Source organism: Salmo salar, chromosome ssa28, assembly GCF_905237065.1.
Source record: "Salmo salar chromosome ssa28, Ssal_v3.1, whole genome shotgun sequence".
NCBI lineage: Eukaryota > Metazoa > Chordata > Actinopteri > Salmoniformes > Salmonidae > Salmo > Salmo salar.
The window spans coordinates 17,323,918-17,330,417 of NC_059469.1; the positions used below are offsets into that span (position 1 = coordinate 17,323,918).

Here is a 6,500-nt window from a genome sequence, read left to right on the forward strand (position 1 = left end):
GTAACAGCAACAAACTCAAACCAACCAAGGACCATAGTAAAACATGTCACAGTTGGTTGCATAGTGAGCTAGTCAGTATATATCTCTAAAGCACAGAATTAGTGTACAAACAAGATTATGTTATTTCTCAAGTTATGTTTGTAATTGAGGGATGATGACAATCGTTGATCCTGTTTTTCTGTTAGACAAAGTGCACAGTTGGGTGCCAGACTGATCCCCTGGTCATGCACAGATGCCGGGGCCTACAAGAAGGAGCAAAGGTGGGTATCATAACATGTCCAGCAAGGCGATTACAATGATTTGGCGACCTCCAAAAATAATTTAGTTCACTTGCTGTTTTCACAGCTTGTCAAGCAAGATCTCAGAATAAAAGTGTGTATCCTTGTTACACCTCCTCAGTTGTTGCCAGTCTCCGTCAACTCCTATGAAAAAGAAATGCCATCGTGAGGCCTTTGATAGTGACCCAAGTTTCAACAGTGACAGGTACGGTATGTGACGTTTTTTGTGTGAAATGTAAAAAGTTGCATTCAAAAATATCTGGCTTGATAAACTAGTAGGCTAATTCCCTAGACAAGCAGATACAACTAGTAGAGTCATTTTGGTTGTGAAATGCAAAAAATTAGGCAATTTACCACTTTGCTGTCTATTATATCACCCTGTCACAGGCCCTGCCAGTCAACACCACCTCATGAGATTGCCTGCTGCAGTTGTTCAAGAGATGTCCAGTTTGCAGCCTAACATGCAGCATAGAGAAGACCAGCAAGGGGACCCTTATCAGCATTATGCAGACATGCCCTCGCTATGAGCAGTCCTGTGAATGCAACCATCAGCCACACGTTGGCAAGTATCTGGCCAGCAAGCCGTCAGCAGCCACAGCTTTCACAGGCTCATAATTTGTACAAATACAGAAGGTAACCCACTTCATTACTTGATACATTTGATAACCCAAATGTAAAACATAATTTCTGCAAACTGACATCATTTGTTGCTTATTTTGTACTTCTTAGATGCATATAATGTCCAGGGCATAACCTAGCCAGGTGGAACCAGAGCTGTGTTCACCATTCTATTTCAATTCACATTTTATGATATCTGAAGTGAAATAGAAAGGTAAATGCAGCGATCAGGTTGGTTCCACCATGCTAATCATAACCTCCGATGATAATGTGTGTGTGTGTCCATCCATCCGTCTGTCCGTCCGTCCGTCCGTCCGTCCAACCAACCAGTATCTTTTTTGAGGGACCAGGAGCTGATCTACACTGCTATGTCCATAAATAGGGCTCTGACAAAAAGACCTCACCTCTAGCTTCACACGCCTGTTCACCAACAGTCATTGATGGGGAGAATTGAATTAAGTAGGTTTAGTCTGACCTGTTCAAACTTAAACGTAGTATCTCTTTGTGTGTCAGACATAACCTATGCTAACTGCCATTGGTAATAGAATAGTAGAATACCTATACTTGCGTCCTAAATAGTTGGCCGTTTGAATATGCAAAAAAATTATGTTTAATAGTATGTGACATTTCCAAAATCGAGTATACTTTAAATGCCCAGATGTCATACTAATTTAGGCTTTGACAACAGCTGATCATTTAGATGGGGATGTGATACCGAAATCAACGAACAGCGGGAAACAACGCAATTGTGCATGACACATTCTCAGTATGCAAAAATAGAAAGTATTATAGTATGTGCATTTAAAAAAATCTTCTATGCTTTAAATGCCATAATGTTATACTCATTCATTATTTTCATCTAGGAGAATTTGCTAATTTTTCGGGAATTTCACAGCCGCAAAGCATTGGAAGAGGGGGCTGTAAGTTTTGAGTGCTAAATCTCTTCAAGTTAACAACAAAACAACTTGGAAGATGGCAAATAGCAAAACTTCTGCTTTGATGTTGAAATGTAACTAGTTTGTGTTGTCATTAAAATGATCAAGACTATTTCATCTTTAACGTAACATCTTTGAAAACAGATCTACAGCCTGCCATGCCTTTAGCTAACTACGTGCTTTAGTAGGACTAGAAGTTATAACTGTTCGAACAATAACGTTAGCTACAGGGTTACTTGTTTGCTGTTAAGCAACAACTTCATACTTAACATTAGCCTCATTAGATAGCTAGCTACTTGTTGTAAATACCAGGGCTTGTGTTCAAACTGTTAAAGGGTCTGACGACAATGCCAGGCATTTAATTCACTGGCAAACACGGCTGGAGAAATGCCGCAAAAAAAATATTTGAGTAAGTCATGTGGCCATATTGGCTCTCTTGCAACTGCACTGCCACTACCTATGGATAACGTTAGTAATGCGGTAGCCTACCTATATTCCTATTTTCCACAGCGGTGCTGGTCCCAACACTTCTCTTTTTTTCTTGTTGTTCTTATTTGTCACATCGGTTTATTTTTGTTGAGCTGATTGCAAATGTTCAAGCTATGCAATGTTAGTTTCTACCTGAATGGTCTAGCTAGTTTCATTGCACATACCCTGTTGTGAGAGTAATGGTGAGCTACACTTGATACTGTTTCACCTTCGCAATCCAATTTTCTAAAGTATATGGGAGTCTAGCTATCTACAGAATGTTCACACAACTCTACTTTGCTCATGTTTTGGTTAATGTTATACTTCATCTTATGTCTTTTCAGGATCTACGTGAAGGAGTGTGATCTGGAGAGGCAGTTGTCACCTGGATGGGGGGAAAAAAATGGGAGAATTATAAGCAAAAATACACGGTATGCTACTGTATGTTATCTTGACATTTATTGCTGTGCTGTACTTGGCCAATAAAGTTTCCCTTTTTCGGAGAGCAACAATACTTTCCTATCTATTTCCTATGCTTCACTGGAACATTTTTGTAAGTGTGAAGATATACATTTTAGAAAAGTGCAAGTATTCCAGATAAATGTACTGCAATTGGCATAATACCTTTTACAAGCCTTTTCATGTACTATGTTTGATGCTGAAAGCTATTATTTTCCATATTTTCAGGAGTTGAAAGCTCCCCCCACCGGAGTCAGCGCAGAGGGAGGGGAGGCCACAGCCGCATACTGGAAGTGGTATGCGGTGATGGATTAGGTGCGGCAGGAGCTGCAACTCCATCACCCCACCTGTCATCTCCTCTCCATCCCAGAAGGGTCCAGATGTGGAGGAGGAAGAAGTAGGTGACTGCCAGAGAGGCACGCTTTATCGCCATTTTAGAGGCCATGATTAAGAAGTCGTTTTATGTATTTTGTATGTATTTTATTTATAGCTATTAATTTATTCTTTTTCTACTGTTTTTGGTGAAGTATTTTTTTTTTTTACCCAAAGTGGGTTTCTGTTTTGTTTCTTGTTTATAATAAACATTTTTATGTGATACCGGGACATTACTGGTGTGTTTTAGTTTCAACATTTGAACATAAACAAATGCACTTGCAAATCAGAGCTATCTTGTTGCAGGTGCATGGTAACAATTAAATACGTTGAAAGAAAAAAGTAACCCGCACAGTGCTCTTACTAGTATCACTTTTTCATTGTAGCTTACGTGTCGGCCTCTTGGACTTCGTCTGAGTTTTTTGCTCTACTAAACAAAATAAATTGTATTTCGTATAATAATTGATTACATTTCAATAGTGCTTTTCATAATCTCAAAGCACATTAAAAGCACAAAACAAACAACACATCATGAGTAGCCTAGCTATAGTTGGCTAGGTCAACCAATAGAGGGCAAGTCTGAGTGCATGCATCCCCCAAAGATGGTCAGGGAGATGGTTGATGAAGATGGAGTCTGGAGACAATCTTGTAGAGGGCTACTCTGGGAACCAGCCTGAGTTGTGTAGCCATTGGACTTCTCCTTCACAATGTATGGCACCCACTTGGGTGAAGCCTCAGCAGCTCTGGGTGCCAGAAAGCTCACCACACACAGTTCAGAGTGGTAGCCAGTTGTTATCATTATGAACCCTCTGCCTCAGCACTGCTTTCCAATGCTGTAGTGATCACCAGCCTAGTCAATTACCAAACATTTCTGTAGAAAAGCAAATGATAAAGACTGTAATAAAAGCTTGCGCTCCTTTTCTTTTCTTCGTGTTGCTCTGTTGGCGGTTGGTGCACTTGATTCAGAAGCCCTGCAAAGTGTTCCCATTCTGAACCATTTAATTTGTTTGAAAAGACAAACTCTGCCTACCCGGCAATCCGGGAGATCTGTGGCTAAATCGATTGTGCCTACTGCGCTTCCACGATTGATACTATAGCCTACGTAAGATTTAATAACTTTTAAAACCATGACCACGGGGAGACTGTCAAAGAATACAGAAAATAGCTGCTGTTTTTAAGAATGAGTTCATGTAAAACTTTTTATTCAGCATTGTCAACACTGGTTTTATTCAACACTATTACAAAACACGCTTCTCATTTTTTCCGAGTTCCCAGTTGTCTTGAAAGCACCATGACCATCAGATGCAGCTAAATCAAAAGCAAATTATTACCAAATTGTTTCATTTATGTTCAGCTGTGCCTCGCAAGTGCTACACCAACTGATCTATTTTGTAATCAAAGCTTGGGCTTTGAAATATAATATGGTCTGAGAAGATATTGGCAGGCCAGGAATATAGCCAATATGCTGTTATAATGTATTAGGCCTGCTGTCGAAACTTAATTCTTACAGAACAATTTTTATTTGGTTCATGTAAAAAAATATAAGTCATATTCTCAGCGGTAGATCTCAGCATGCTTTTTGACTGCGAAAGTGATCATGACTCTGCAGTGGTGACCACTGCTCTACTGCAGCTCCCATTCCTGTCAAGTTTCAGGCCTACGGTACACTGAAGTTTACTCCAATATGCAGTGTAAATATGTCGTTCCAAAGGCTAGCTACGTACAATAGCTAAGGTTAGCCCAAAACAACAATACGAAAGGTCACTGAGTGGGGCTACAGACGATCCTTTCAGGGTCATCATATGAAGCCATAACTGATGGTGTGTTCAAGACAACAAGGAACTAGGGAAAAAAACATTCTCCCACTGGGAAAAATAGTTTGAACTGTCATCCAACTCTGTATAACGAGTCAGAAACTCGAGCTCTGACTTCTCCGACCTGAGGATCACCAAAACCTAGATTTTTCCTAGTCTGAGCTCATTTTGTTTCCAAATTCCCAGTTGTCTTTAACACACCAAAAGTAGTATGTTTCAGTCGTGGCATACTGCATACATTTTACTGAACAGTATGTGACAGATAGTACGGTTAGTACACAGTATGCAGTTTAAGTAGTAGGCAAGTCAGATTTCGGACACGGCCAGTGACTATGTGTGTACTGTATGTGGTCACAGATACCTGTATGGAGCCAGCACTTGGGAGACTTGAAAGATGATGCGATGGAGTCCAGACTGATAGACGGCCTTGAAGCTGATGTCTCTGAATGGAGAGAGACCTTGCACTCAGCAATAAAATGATACAAGACACATTTATTACTTTTTTTTATCATCAATTGTTATTATTTAATCTAATGGGGGGGGGACCTGTGTATTCTTCAAACATATCAGGGAACTCCTGTCTTAGGCTATATGGTGTCCCGTACATCATACAGGACGACTGAAATGTTTGGTAATGTAGCCCCAGCACCACCAGGCAAAATGCAGATAGGTACAGTTTATATATCGCCTGTGAATGACAATTAAAGATGACAGACAAGTGCAATATTTGCACATTGTTATATTAGCAGAACACTGCTTCTGCAGTATTATGTGAAGGATGGTTTATTCTACATTGCATGTAACTGTTGAACATGAAAGTTATCAAAACACATTGTTTTGAATATTTATAGTACATAAATTCATCAATTGCATTTTCATATTACTCTGTAGTGCCATCCTCCTGCATCTCACATCTGCCTGTAGTTATTGCCTCCTGGACCCATGAGGCAAACTGTCATAACAAGGATGGAGTGTCATGCACGCCACTCCTGCCACTTAACTGTACCTGTCCATTACCTGTAATACATGACATAGATGAAAGGGACTTCATCACCCAATGGAGACTTGACGACAGAACCCAACTCAGAGCTGTTTGTCAGTGTGTTAGCCAAATCCTTAGATTTGGGCAAATAGACCATTGAAATAAATGTTATTCTAGTTCAAATAAAATTGGATTTGTCACATACTTCGTAAAAAACAGGTGTACACCCAACAATATAGAGAGAAAAAAAGAAAAAATACACAAGAAGTAATGATAACTTGGCTATATAAACAGGGTACCAGTATCAAGGTAGATATGTACATATACAGTACACTGCGTATACAAAACATTAAGAACACCTGCTCTTTCCATGACATAGACTGCCAGGTGAAAGCTATGATCCCTTATCGATGTCACTTGTTAAATCCACTTCAATCAGTGTTGATGAAGGGGAAGATACAGGTTAAAGAAGGATTTTTAAGCTTTGAGACAATTCAGACATAGATTGTGTATTTGTGCCTTTCAGAGGGTGAATGGACAAGACAAAATGGGGTATGATACTAGGTTCCAGGCG

The 6,500-nt window shown here is 39.8% G+C and overlaps 1 long non-coding RNA gene across 1 annotated transcript; it reads left to right on the plus strand.

Moving 5' to 3' along the window:
• The first annotated feature begins 831 nt into the window (after positions 1-831).
• Positions 832-5,430, plus strand: LOC106589255 (uncharacterized). The gene is made up of 4 exons (XR_001324818.2): positions 832-911; positions 2,644-2,730; positions 2,987-3,155; positions 5,302-5,430. It is a non-coding gene; the product is annotated as an uncharacterized lncRNA (long non-coding RNA).
• The last annotated feature ends 1,070 nt before the right edge of the window (positions 5,431-6,500 follow it).